Genomic DNA, 14493 nt, shown 5'->3' with positions numbered 1-14493 from the left:
CGCTCTGGGGGGACCCCCCCCTGCAGTGCTGCCTCCAGCTCTGGGGGCCCAGCACAGCAAGGACATGGAGCTGTGGAATGAGTCCAGAGGAGACTGTGAAGTTGGTAAGGGGACTGGAGCAGCTCTGCTGTGAGGAAAGGTGAGAGAATTGGGATTGTTCAGCCTGAAGAAGAGAAGGCTTTGGGGTGACCTAATGGTGGCCTTCCAGGACCTGAAGGGAGCCCACAAGGTAGATGGGGAGAGACCTTTTCCTGGGATGATAGGACAAGGGGTAATGGCTTCAAATCGACGGAGAGTAGATTTTAGGAAGAAATTCTTTGCTGTGCCGGTGGCTGGGGCTTTCCCATCCCTGGAAGTGTTGAAGGCCAGGTTGGATGGGACTCTGACAACCTTATGTAGAAGGTGTCCCTGCCCATGGCAGGGGGTTAGAACAAGATGATCTTTAAGATCCTTTACAACCCAAACCAATCTGTGATTCCATGATGATTCTGTGGTTGAAAGTGACTCCCTGGCTACAGCAGCAGTGAAGTCCAAGCCCTTAATTTCCCTCACTGTTTGAAATATGCCTTCTGGCTTTGGGGATTTTCAGCCCCCCTCCTTGTCTTTTACATGATACAGGCAGAAAGACAAGGCCAAAAACGGGGATCAAATTATGGGAGAAAGGTGGAGAGTTACTTCAGGCTGAAGCCTGGTACATGTCCCTTGGAGCTGGAGACCTGCAGGTCCACCCACCAGTGTTGTCCTTGGTTTAGGGCCCCCTATCTATCTCAATCCACACATCACCATGTCCAGAGGATCAGGCTGATGGTGCAGCGTGTCTTCCCCTAAACGGGCTGAGAGGCAGCGGGTGTTTTTGGCCGCGTCTCTGCTGGTCCTGAGCTCGGAGCTGCTCTCCGCTGCGGGGTGTGGGGCATCCCTCGGCTGAGAGGCAGATGCCAGAGCTGTGGCCGCCTGGAGCGCGGGCTGTGCGGCTTGGGCAGGATTAGGAGCGGGTGACAGATGCACAAGGTGGCCTGAGGGCTCGAAGCGTGGCTGGCCAGGCGTAAATACCACAGCTTATACCGCAGGCTCGGGGGTCGGGGAGGGCTGGGGGCGCAGGGAGGCGGCGCGGGGAGGGAGGAGCGGGTTCAGACTCCGTAAGGTGCAAGGGAGAAAGGCAGCAGATGGGTTTTAAGGAGGTGGAAGGCGCATATCCCCGATTTAGGGCTTCGGCTGCGGGAGAAAGAGCCAGTGTTACAGCAGCGTGGGGGGATTCTGGATTGGGCAAACGCGGCAGGCTCGAGGTGGGATGTGAGCAAACAAATCTGAAGGCACGTAAGGATTTCTGCAGAAACGCGAGGCGTGTTTGCCTGTGCACACGCGGGATCACAGGTCCCGGTGCTCCTGGTGCCTTCCCTTCGCGGGTATTCCCGGGATCCCGCAGCCGGGTGTGGCTGTGGCTGTGCCCGTGTCTGTCCCATGCCTGCGAGATCCCGGCACTGGTGCTTCTGGCACTGGTGCTCCCAGCCCGGCGCTGGGATCGGGGCTCCCGAGGGACAGAGACCCCTCGGCAGCGACCGGAGCGGGGCCGCCACAACTGCGGAGAACCGGCGCCATCTCCCGGTGTCGGGAGAGAGGGAGGGAGGGAGGAAAGGTGGGAGGGGTGAGAGGGAAGGAGGAGGAAAGGGAGGAGAAGGAGGTAAGGAGGGAAGGAAGGGAGAGAAGAGAGGGAGGGAGGAAGAGAGGGAGGAAGGGAGGGAAGGCGAAGGGGAAGGCGAAGGGGAAGGCGAAGGGGAAGGGAGGCAGAATGAGAGTGGCCCCACTCGCTCCGTGGGGCGGCTCCCCCTGCCCTTTGTGACCCTGCGAGGCGGGTGCCCACAGCCCAGCAGGGCGCTCACTGAGCATCACCGAGGTGTGACAGGCCACCCTGCAGGGAAAGGGAGCACGCAGGGTTCGGAGATGCTCTTGGTCAAAAGGAGTGACGGAAGTCTGACGGTCCCCAAAAGCTGACAAAGTTTCATTATTAAATTACACACTCGGCATGGAACTGGGTGTTAGTCCCCAATTTCCTGGTATAAGCACACGTTGATGGGTTTGGAATAAAGGGACAGGGTGAAAGGGTCTGTTTGGTTTTGGTTCTGTTTGTTTGTTTTTTCCTTTGATGGAGGGTGAAGACTCAAAAAAAAGCTTCTGGCTTTCCTTGCAAAATAAGTTGTATGTCTGCATAGATGCTCGGTTTGGGCAGCTTCACAGAATCTCAGAACCTGTAACCACAGTGGGGCATCTGGTCCCACTTCCCTGCTCCAGCAGGGTCATGGCAGAGCACATGGCACAGGATTGTGTCCAGATGGTTCTGGAATATCTCCAGGGAGGGAGACTCCACACCCTCTCTGGGCAATCTGTTCAGTGCTCGGTCACTGCACAGCAAAGAAGTTCTTCCTCATGTCCAGCTGGAACTTCCTGGGCATCAGTTCCTGCCCGTGGCCTCTTGTGCCATTGCTGGGCACCCCCGAGCAGAGCCTGGTCCATCCTCTGCCCCCTCCCTGCAGACACTGACACACATGGATGAGGTCCCCTCTCAGTGTCTCCTCTGGAGGCTGAACAGCCCCAGCTCCCTCAGCCTTTCCTCCTCAGGGAGATGCTCCAGTCCCTGAATCATCTCTGCAGCCTCCGCTGGACCCACTCCAGGAGCTCCATGTCCCTCCTGTCCTGAGGAGCCCAGGACTGGACACAGCACTCCAGATGAACCTTATACTAGGGCTTCCTAAACTGGGAGGTTCCAGGAGGCCTAAAGTATAGGGCCATTATATCTTTTATTTATACCCAACCGAGCTGAAGTTAAACACCATCAGCTGCTTTACTACAGGAGAGCCCCTTTTCCTGCAAACCTTTTCACTCCTGTCCTTGAGTCACTCCAACTTCCTGATCATCATACCACCTGTACCACAACTTTCATCTCCATCTCTGTCTTAGGTTTGCAGACACACTGATTATGGGAGATTTATAGATGCAGAATATTGTGACGGTCACTTTTCCTCTGCATACTTTACCGAGGGAGGTAGAGTTCTGCACCAACATTTTACTGCATGATGTTGGATGTAGGATCAAGGGAGCTTACTCTCGTTACAGTATCAGAAGTATTTTTGGAGATTCTCTCTGCTAAATGCTGAAATGGCAAAACTTTGCAATGGTTAATGGTTTAAATGTGGCAGGTATGATTTCTACAGAATAAAGGTCTTTTTCTAAACATGGAAACAGCAGTAAACTATGAGTTACCGATATGGAGAATTGACTGGGAAAACTCACACTCTTCTAGATCTCCCACAGACAGACATCTCTAATGGATGTTCCAAGAATTGCCTTCAGTTTCCTCTCATAAAATTTGCAGTGTACTCTGTCAGAGGAGAGCTGTTTTGTATGGGATTGCTGCAGTTCTCACTGGATTTGAATGCCTACCACAGCCTGTTAAGCAAAGCAGAACTTTCCAGTGCCCTTGTCAAGCTTGTCTTTTCGTTTAATAAGATTTTAATTAAAAAAAAAGAAAGGTGAAATTCTTGAGTGACCATACTTTTAAGTAGATCACATCACACAGATGTAATTAGAGCTCCTAAATTCTGCAAGTTCTTCACGTGGAACTTGACATCTTCAGTGTGGAGTGATTTTTCTTCCTCCCCCTTCCACTCCTCCCCAAAAGGGAAATGGCTCCCAGGACATTAGGGCAGGAGATAGACTAGTGTGGTGAAACCTCAATGGTTTCATGCTAAGGCAATTTTATGACTAAATGCAACACAGAAAAATCATCATTGGAGACCTTCTACTTGGTGGAACCTTTAAAAAGCAGCTTTCAAAGTAAAATTCCAAGCAGGAAAAAACCACCAAACACCTCAGTTGAATACGATGCAATACGGATAACAAAGTTTTCCTATGTTTTGACAAATAAATTTGTAATTATTTACTTCTTTCTGATTCTCACTGTGTACTGAAACATTTCACCTGCACCTGTCATGGGAATTCATAAATTTAAGCACTTGATATTTCTTCCACGTTTGGTCTGGCAGCTTTACACTTTAGAGAACATTTGCTGATCTCTGTCTTTATTTCTGAAAAATGCTGATTAAAAAACTTCAGATGTTTGCAGGAAAGTTTAGCTTCTGAAAAAAAACTCAGACTCAACTAAATTTCAAGATAAAAGTTTCAAGATGCTCTTTGCTATGACTTAACAATTTTTAGGATTTTTTAATGTTTTTCCCCCGCTTAAAACCTTAAAACCACTTTGCACAACATTCTTTTCAAGTTTAAACTGTAATTAAAAAAAAAAAATCTTTAGGTTGAAATAGAATACTTCATTTCCTGAAAATACTTTTTTTCCCCCCTGCAAAAGATCACTCTTCTTGAGCTCTTTGGAGTTTTATCCTAATTCAGGAAAGAAAACAGTAAAAATCAGCATATCCAAATTTTTAGTACAACAGCAAACCATTTCCCACCTGGAGCCATGGGCACCTGGGTCTATTGGCCCGGATTTTTGCCTTATAGCTGAAAGTTCTTGTACTGACAACCCTGGATCAAGTCATGATTTTGCCATATTTAGAGGGGAAATATGGTTTGGGTTTCTCTTGTCCCAGGATATTGTCCTCCCAAAAGCGATGTTGTCTGAAGTCTTCAGCAGGTTTTTTCTTGTTCCAGGTTCAGCCTGAGTCACCTGAACTGAAACACCATCTGACAGACTTGCACAGGTCTGTAAGACATGATGAAATTACATAAATTAATTTTTACTGACGTGTCTCATGAAAGGAGCAGGAGGTGCAGATCAGGAAGCATCTTGTCCTGTGTAGGCAGTGGAGGAGGATCCATTGCAGTATATTTGCTTTATTTTCACAACAAAAGTTTCAAGTTCATTCATGGTTACACATTCTAAGGACATGGGTTACACTAATGCCCATATTCTTCACTGTTCTTTCAGATTAGGGTTGAAAAGGGGATGCAGCTCATTCAGCCTGTTTATTTTCCTTGGGTGTTGGTGTCATACCTTCGGAGTCTCTTTTCATTTGGGAAAAGAGAGAAGGAATGTGAATAAAAAGCAGGACCATATTTCCTAAGTGCACCAACAGGACTTGGCATCTCACCCTTCAGATCACATTACAAATGAGATTCAGCAAGTTTTTCAGTCTTTCCTGCCTCTAACAATCACTTTGAGTTTGATACCCTTTTTATTAGGGACGCATTTCTTTTGTAGATTCTCTGTTCAAAGTCCCTGTGTGTTCCCCATGTTTCTTCTCCATTTATCACCTCATATCACGTATTCAGGGTACTCCTGGGGCACGGTGATTTTTGTCTTTGTTAGTCACAAAGTATCTACTATATTGGTGAGTCTCTAAAGGCTCCTGGGAAGGACACGAAATATAAAATTACCCAGCTCTGTCTTCAGATCATCGTGATAGTCCTCTAATCCCAGTGCACAATATCAGATGCAGATGAATGTCACTATCTGAAGAAGAACAAAGATTCCAACTCCAGCTCAGCTAGGCAGTTCTGAGTGCAAGCTCTCGTCCTTCCCATCACCAGGTATAAATTTGTATTGGGCATTTAGTTTAACTAAAATCCTGGTAGATTGCCAGAGGATGTGGCTTAAGATGATCTGCCTTCAAAGCACTCTGTGGAAACATAAATTTAAAAGATTCCTTGAGGAAAGATTAGCTTGAGAAAACTTACTGGAAATTAAACATTCTTTTAACTGAAAGGTCTGTGCAAATGCAAAACCCAGTCAGAGCACTAAGGAACACTGAACTGGATTGTGTTTCTTCAAATAAAAAGTTTATTTGTGACATATTTGGTAAGATAAGGAGATATGGTATTACACCATTGTCTAAGGGCAAGGATTGCCTGTTACAGAGCTGTTTGTCTTCCACTTCTGCCATTTTCTTGATCTGGCCTTCCTGCTATTGAACTTCCCACAAATAATGTCGACTTGAGTACTGTGAAATAGTATTCCCCTCTTCACAGACACCACTATGAACTCTTAGACTTGTATCAGACAGATGAGATGACATTGCTTTTGTTTCCTTATTTTTGTACCCCACAGATGTTCAAAGACTCTCTTCTTGTCACCTGGAGGTCCTGTCCTCTGCAGGTGACTTCGACTGGCCCAGCAGTGATAAAGACCTGACCTAACTGGGTTCCTGAGCAGGACACTGGTATTTAGAGTAGGGTGAATGGACAAGGGATCCCTGGAGCATGAAACTAAAGAGTCCTGCTGTGCTGCTTTGCTATGCTTATTCATGCATGGGGCTAAGTGGAGATTTTCCTGTTTCCATTCCCCTTTTTTTGATTTTCCAATAAGTGGCTTCTGAGAATTTTCATGTTTCTTAGTGGGGAAGACCCAGTGCCCGTGCATTTTTTCCCCTACAACCTGAATTAAAAACATAGCTCAAAAAAGGGACTTGTGGTTTCTTTTCAAAAGATATTTAGCTGATCCTGGCAGCAGGCACAGACTGCAGATGAAGCAGATCCTTACAATGCTTTCTCATCTGTTCATCTGCTTGTGCCCATGCTTTTATTTTTGAACCAGAGATCACCTCTCTCTTCTGTCTGGGTACCTCTGAGCACAATGGGTGCTGGTAAGTGGAGATAATTCTGCAGTTCTGCAATAATCCAGAAAGCCCTTATTCAAAAATAAGTAGTGCCTCTCTCAGACATAGGAATATTTCAGTGTCCTTGAGATTCTCCTTTGGTTTTGCCTCTGCTTTAGCTAATATTTATCCTTATTTATGATTCTTTTTTGCAGCTGCCAGCAGAAGCCTGTGCAGCCTTGAGACTTCAGAGTCAGATGTTGGTGTTATGAGTCCTATTTTTGCTCTTAGTACTGGCAGGGCACCCACAGGCGGTCTGAGATGGCTCTGGTTCATATTGTCCCTTGTTGTCGTGTCTGTGTGTTAGAAAGAATATCTCTTCCCCTTGACTAGCCTTCCTGTTTATACTTTTTCATGTTTTCAAATGACTTCTCTTTTTCTGGACCTCAGCCACTCAGTAATAATTTACAATGCAAATGGAAATTACAGTCAATCCTCTCTTACGCTCCCTTGGTTCTAAGGGGTTCTGACATAAATATAAATAATATAATTACAGTGTAATCCATTCATGGACAAAATTCCTAGTCCTGGTGAGGACTTCCCGGCAAGATCAGGAAGTGCAGGAAGTCAGTGCCATCCATGTTATAAAGGAGTAACACCATCCTATAGAACTGACGTTATGGTTGCAGTATCAGTCCCTGTGGAGCTGCTGTTTGCTGCTGCTGCTGCTGGTTTTGTGGAAGTGAATAGTAATCAATATATTTTTAGTCTTTTTGCCATATATCCAGGGCCTGACACCACTGGAGAACCACCGAAGAAGGCTGAACATCTCCTTGCAATAACCTCCCTCTGTGCTCCAGTATCCACCAGCAGTGGAACCTTGTCAGGCTCCCTGTGTTTTAGGTGCAATACACCTAAAAATAGGTGGATCTGGACATAATGAAAAGTTTGAAGTTTGTAGGGATTGAAAGCTTTTTCCCCACAGGCCTCGGGGACTCAGGGCCCTGAGGGAAACACGACAGAGTTGGCCAGATGGGTTACAAATGCCTTGCCAAGTCAAGAAGGGAGAGAAGGAAGGAAGAGGAAGAAGGGGAAGAGGCAAGGCAGTAGTTTTCATGCAAAGGAGCTTCCCTTTCTGTACCTGCACTGGCTTTTGCAGGCAGGAGGTTGCTGTGATCTTGTCTTGCTCCCCGACGTTAATGGTGCCTTTTGCTGGTGATGTCCTTTTGAGATGACTACCAGTCTTCAACACTCACTGTCTGGCTCTTTAGAGTATCTGCCTTCCATATATTGGATTACTTTTATTGTTATTAAAATTAGAACAATAATTTCCCACAGGAGGGCTGACCAGATGCCCTCATTTAATCAGAACAGATCCCTTTTTTAATGCGTAATATCCAGCTGTCCTGGAACTTTTCAGAGCAGACCCATTAATCTCCATTTTCTTGGTGCTGAGATCCCTGAAACCCGTCAAGAATTGCTCACTAATAATTGCATCTCTGATCCTCTCATCAGGAGTAAAATACGATTCAAAACTCTAGGAAATGTTGATTAGTGCTCAGAACTTCTTTAATAAGAAAAGGAACTGACACTCTATTTCCAAGGAAATATTTAAGTGCCATCCCTGGGATGTAAAATGTTTTTAATGGAGTTCATTATGAAAGTATTTTTGGGTTATCTTTGATTTAGCTTGTGTGGTGTTTTCTCAGGCTGTAGGAATGTGGTCTGACAGAATGCTCATGAGAGAGAAAATACACATCTTTACATACTGGAGTGCTGGAAGGCTGGGTTGACTTTAGCTTGACAGTGCAAGAAAAGAAGTTTTCCTTAAGAATGATAGCCACTGTTGAAAATGAGGCTGATCCACAGGCTCTGAGTAACATGGAAGCTAAAAATCCTTGTCTCTCCTAACAGCATAAACAGCACAATTCAGTTGGATGGATGATTGGAGATATTTTTATTCCAGTCATAAGACCTTGGTGCACTGAGGGATAATTTTTATATTAAGTATTTTTTTTTTTTTAAATATTTGCTTTATCTGTTTTCACCAGGTTGGAATAAAGACCTCTAGGATAAACTTTTTCCACTTTTGGTGCTGTTTTAATTGAAACATGGTCTCTAATTCATAGAAATTCTTGGTGCACGTAAGATCTCGGTCTGAAAAGGAGAAGAATATGGTATAAAATCATGGGTAGGTACCAATGTGTTCGCTCCCTATCCCACAGAAATCTGCCACTCTGCTCAGATATTTATTGTCCACTGTAATTGTGACAAGTCTTTAAATCCTTTCAGTTGTTACTTAGATGCTCTGGGGGCTCATGTCCCAGGGTATCTAATTTCCATTTGGCAAGATAGCCAGAGTAGGCAGAATATGGATTAGATTTAAAGGCTTAGGTGAATTCCCAAAGCAGCATCTTATTTACACATATTTGCTTGAATGGAGAAGTAGGTTCTTTTTTATATAAATTTATATATATAAATATATATAATTTTTATAGAGTTTGTTGCCTGTAGTACACAACAAATTCCTTAAACAGTTAATAAAGAGAAAACAGGCCCTAGTTCGTTAGGACTTCTATTGACCTGGTGCTTTTCATCCAACCCAGTGCAGCAGAAATCCAAGGAGATTCCTGTCAGTGACAGCAGTTTGAGCGAGACAGCAAATGTTTTGGACATTGTGGTTTGGCAAGTGTGTTACAACTGCAGGGCATGGCTAAGGTTGAGGCTGGACTTGATGATATTGGAGGACTTTTCCAGCCTTAATGATTCCATGACTCTGTGATGGTCTACTTACCAAGAGGCACCCAGAAATATGGCCAGGGATACAGGGGAGGGCTCTGACAAGGGAGGCTGGAGCCTTTTCCATCAGAGAAGGGAAAGGAATGTTCCAGAAAACGATTCTGAACAAAGTATTTAGTGTGTGCTGGGGAAAATGAGAGTGAGCTGAACAAAACTTAGAAAGGCCCTTTGATGGTCAAAGAGCAACAGAGACGAGGGAGGAGTGTTGTCGTGTGGATGAGAAGTCAGTCATGGTATATTTTAAGCAGCCAGCAATAGATCCTTTCATACCTAAAAATAAAGACCTGTGGATCTCCTTCAAAACAAATGGAAGCAAATGAGATTATTTTCACTGACCTTTGAATTGAAGACCATAAATAGATGTTTATTCTCTCTTTCCCCTTCTGATGGAGAGGAAGAGGACATTTTGGGTTGCATAGCTCTTTGAGCTAAGCTGTTGACTTTGCTGATAGTTATGCACAGATCCCTCTCCGCTCCCAACCTTAGGAAAACAAGCACTGGATCTGGAGGTGAGATGAGCTGAGAATGGGTGAATTGTAGAAATGGCAGCCTCCAACATCCCTAAGCATGAGGAAAAGAAAAGGAAAATATTTTTTTACAGAAAACATCAATTGGGAAACTCTGGTGTCATTAGTGGGGGTGAGAGAATTGTTGTTTTTTGTTTTGTTTTTTTTTTAAGGTAGTAAATGAATGATTCTTCAGATACCTGTTCTAACTTTCCTTATACCTTGTGCTATGAAGCCATGCTTGGCAGTGAGCTTAGGGCTTCTGGGTGAGCAATAAAACATCTTAGAAAGCTTTTTCCTTGATTTCAAAGCAATGTATGTTTAAGTGACAGAAAGTGTAGGGTGCTAATTACTCCTGTAAGAGATGCCTGGAAAGGTTTTGGATCTATACAGAGTGGTCCCTGGTTTGCTTGATGTTTCCATTCAATCTTTGAGTTTTGTCTCTCTGGAAATACTTGGACAGTGTTGGGAACCAGAGTCCTAGTACCCCATCCCATCTCCCACAAATGGAAAACATCTCCAGTTGTGCCTGGATTATTATCTGACCGCGCTGTTGTGTTTGTCTTCAGAATCATTGCTGAGCTGTTCTCGTGACACCTCTTCATTTTTTGATGCCCTTTCTGTAAGAAGCAGAGCAGCAGCAGCAATGACAGCTCATGGAGCAACAATTAGTAGGGTAACTAGTTCACACTGCCTGCATTATTAATGTAATATTTTCTGTATTAAAATCTATTTTTTCTTTTTTTTTTTTTTTTTTACTATTTCTTTAGAGTAATTTTTGAAATCCTTTTGATTTGGAGGAATTAAGAGCAACGTACCCAATGTACCCAACCATTCTTTTTTGAGACAGGAAGCACCAGAAGTATTGAATTTTAAATTTAAAGTTTTGTACAAGTACCTTACTTCAGAAGCCATGTCCTAGCCCTCTTTTATCCACAAACACAGACTCAGCCATGCCCAGTGGTGCCAGAAATGGCTGCATCATGTGATTCTGTGAGTACTGAAGCGTGCAGTTCACCAAACCTGTGTCACTGTCAGGCAGCACTGGACTCTTTCCTCCTCTAACCCCCACAAAGGATGTTCCATCATCTCCTGCCACGGAATTGCAAAGGCAAATGGGAAGAGATTCATCCTCTCAAACAGATAATCGAAACTGCTCGATCTGTGAACCCCAAAGCCCAGTTCTCTTTATTTACTCCAAGAGGACGTACTCGTTAGGATTTAAGTCCATGGTTAACTTCAGGCACGCAGCTTCCCACGGGCCAGCCCTGCTCATGCTCAGAGATAAGAACTTACACTGTGATTCATCAAGCTGTTAAAATAAGCTTGCCAGGCTGAGTGAAGCCAGCAGGAAGAATCCTGCAGATAGCCATGTCCTTTGATATAAACCAACCAGAAATTTATCTCATGCCCTGATTCTGTCCATATCCTTAGTGCTCTGATTCTGTCTGTTCTAACTCTGAAAGCAGAGTTTTGCTCATTAATACCAAAATCATATTTGTCTGGCAGCCTTGGAAGACACAGATAGCTGCAGTGTGGAAGGAAGAGCCAGAAGGTGGTGGTTTTCCTTTATGTTACTGTGAATTAAATACCCATACACCTCTTTCCTTTGGGGAGAGACAGGAGTTGGAGAGGAAAAAATTTCTCTCATTTTGCCTGAGAATGAAAACAGTATTTGAAGGTTTATTTAGTTATTTCTAATGAAAAGGAGTTGCTTTGAATTCTCAGCTAACTCCTGTTTCAGGTATTTCTTTGAAATTTTAGGGCAGATATTTGCTGTCCTACAGCAGGTTACTTCTATTTAGAAGCTGAACTTATGACATAGCATTTTTTATCAGTGCCCAGCATTTTAGAAGAAACTCTGTGCTGTGAAGCTTATTCAATTGCATTCATCAGTAATGCAAGATTTTGCTGTTATGAAGGAATGGAGATTCAGGCCTTGGGGAGGGGATTCTAGCACTGTTGAGATGGATTATGGAGACCTACCCATGCATATTGCTTTTCTTTTTCCCTTGTCTTATCAGATACCACACCACACCTGCTTAGAAAGCCTTGTTTGCTGTTGAGTTGCCTGCATCTCCAGAAACTTGTTTTGCCTGACGTTTAGATAGAGTTTGAATCACTTTTCAAATGCAATAAAAGAGGTCTGAAAAACACTCAGTGATCTACTGTGGTCTTGGTACTGCCTGGACCCACTTTTCTGGCTCTGTTAATTTAGTTTAACTGGCTTATGAAGGCTCTCCAGTGAAAACATTCAGGCAACTAACAAAATAACATCTCTTCTTGCAGCACAAGAGCGGGAGAAACCTGTAAGATCCCAAATTTGTAATTAATTTGTAACATCACCTAAAGCAGACAAGCCTTTGGTTTTATCTGACAAGGCAGCAGTTCAGAAGGGTATCAAAACGAGTGCAGAGCTCTTCTGACCTCGGTAGGTGCTATGGGAGGGCACCACTTCATGATTAAAGGGGTGGGTGAGAATCATGGAATTTTAATGTAACAGTAACTTACGAGACACGCACAGGGCGAAGATGTTTGCAACACTTGGATGCTTTGTGTGATGCAGGACTGAGGCTTTTGAACTCCAGCCAGCACTGCTGGTCATGCTCCTGACATGCCTCCTAGCTGATTCCATGGAGATTTCCTTGCATTTTGCATAGAATGCCTCCTCTCAGATGGTGTTTCATATTCTCATGACTTCAGCCTGTCTGTTCTGAAATACCAGCATGCCTGCTGGTCACTCCTATATGCTGCAGTGGCTCAGTAATGCTGTTCTCTGGCTGATGTGGGGTTTCCCAAGGTTTCCCAGGGATACAGTGTTAGCATAACTGTCCTGGGTCTGTGTCCTGAAAGTCTATTTCCTCATCACTTGTCAAGCCACACTTGCCTTTTCTCCTTCTCCCCCCCCAGACTTTCTCTCTCCTTTTTGTGATGATGTTAGACTTTGAGTCTTCACTGGGACTCGCTTCAAGCTGAAGTAAAAGTGCTTGAAGGAAGGAAGGAAAGGATATAATCATTAAATTACAGGGACTCCTTAAACAACAACAAAAAAAGGGAATATTTATCACTGTAGTTTTTCCACAGTTTTGGGATGGGAGAGATGGTTCTCTTCTTTCAGCCAGAGAAAGATTTTTCAGAGCTTTAAGAGTAAATTAAATATGTCCTTTAAAATATATGATTGTATCGAATATAATGGTGTTTTTCTGCTGAAAAGACTATGCTCTTTGCAACAGTTTTTGCTCTGACTCAACTTCACAGTCCTCAGGAAGTTCTAACAGTGGAAGGAAGGCAACTTTTCCACCTAAAGGAAAAGGAAATAAGCATAACAGAGAACCTGAGAACACCCAATTTTTCATTCACAAGAGTATATAAGTACCCTGGTGTGGTAGCAGAGTTTCTTCTGGATGAGGAAGAACGTATGAGCCAAGTCCCTTAGTAACTTACAAAGTATCCTTCCTAACCAAGTTTTCCACTGCACTGTGCCTATATTTTGTATCCCTCTTCTGTGAGCAAGATTCCTGCTGCAGAACTTTTTACCTCATGCTGGACATGAGTAAACCTCCTCTCCTCCTGTTGTGTCTGCTGTACATTTTCTCGTCCCACTGACTCCCTTGGATGGACAAACCAGGGCACCAGGGGAATATGTGACTTAATACCCTGCAAGGAGACATTAACAGGTGAAGAAAAATGAAGTTGCACAAGTTTAGTCTCCACCACCAAACCAGTGAGAATACACACTTGTCTCATACCACAAAAAGGTGATAGTGAGAGACATAAGCTGCTACCATAAAAAGAACAATTTAGGATATATATATTCCGTGACATTTGGAATGTTCTCTTTCCATATGTAAGAGATGCAAGTGGCATTCTAGCTCATATACTCAGGCTGCAATGTGTCAAATATAACATGAAATTCCAAAAGTTTGATGCTGAAACAATGATGAATGTGTAGCAAAATTGTAGGAACTCACAGATCTAACTGCTGAGATCCCTTTTTCTCAGTGTACATACCATGTCCTTCATTATAACCATCTTTATATTAATATTCTTTTTTTTCTCTTCAGGCTGTGATACTGGTTATTGAACTTCAGCAATTGTACAGGCTGATAAAAAAGGACAAGTAAAGTGCAGATACAAATGATTATTCGCTACCTTCTGTGTCCATTGTTAATTTTGTGAAAGATTTTAATCTGTAACATGACAGATGTTTTTTGATATGATACCTTTGAAAGCAAAGTGCTTTAGTGCTCAGTGCTCTGCAGCTTTAAATTCTTATTTAAATACTTGTTTGTACTAAAGACCATTTTGTCCCCTGAAGGCCACAGCCTTTACCACTTGAGGCATCTTGAGGATACCCATCTTCCTCCTGGTATCTTCTTCCGTTCTTCTGATCCTGCTGGATAAAAATGGGCAGTAAATTGGAGAGAAAGGGGAGGACTGATGTCAGCTATTATGCTGTGACTGTGTGAGCTTCACTGACTTAGGAATTCATACCTGAAGATTGTAGTAGCTCATCCTGTACACACAGATAACTCCTTGCAGCAGCGTAAAAGTTCAGTCTATCCTAGTGGTGTTAGAAAGTCAGAACTTATTGTCATCTCAGTAAACTCTTGGGTTATCATTTTAAAAGTAGTTTAGGTACT

The 14493-nt window shown here is 43.7% G+C and overlaps 1 long non-coding RNA gene across 1 annotated transcript; it reads left to right on the top strand.

Moving 5' to 3' along the window:
• Nucleotides 1-11354: 11354 nt before the first annotated feature.
• LOC135415265 (uncharacterized) lies at nt 11355-12006 on the top strand. Its single transcript, XR_010431033.1, has 2 exons — nt 11355-11405; nt 11875-12006. It is a non-coding gene; the product is annotated as an uncharacterized LOC135415265 (long non-coding RNA).
• The last annotated feature ends 2487 nt before the right edge of the window (nt 12007-14493 follow it).

The sequence above is a fragment of the Pseudopipra pipra genome, chromosome 5 (genome assembly GCF_036250125.1).
Source record: "Pseudopipra pipra isolate bDixPip1 chromosome 5, bDixPip1.hap1, whole genome shotgun sequence".
NCBI lineage: Eukaryota > Metazoa > Chordata > Aves > Passeriformes > Pipridae > Pseudopipra > Pseudopipra pipra.
The sequence above is the reverse complement of the archived record's forward strand: the minus strand, read 5'-3'. Positions and strand labels throughout refer to the sequence as shown.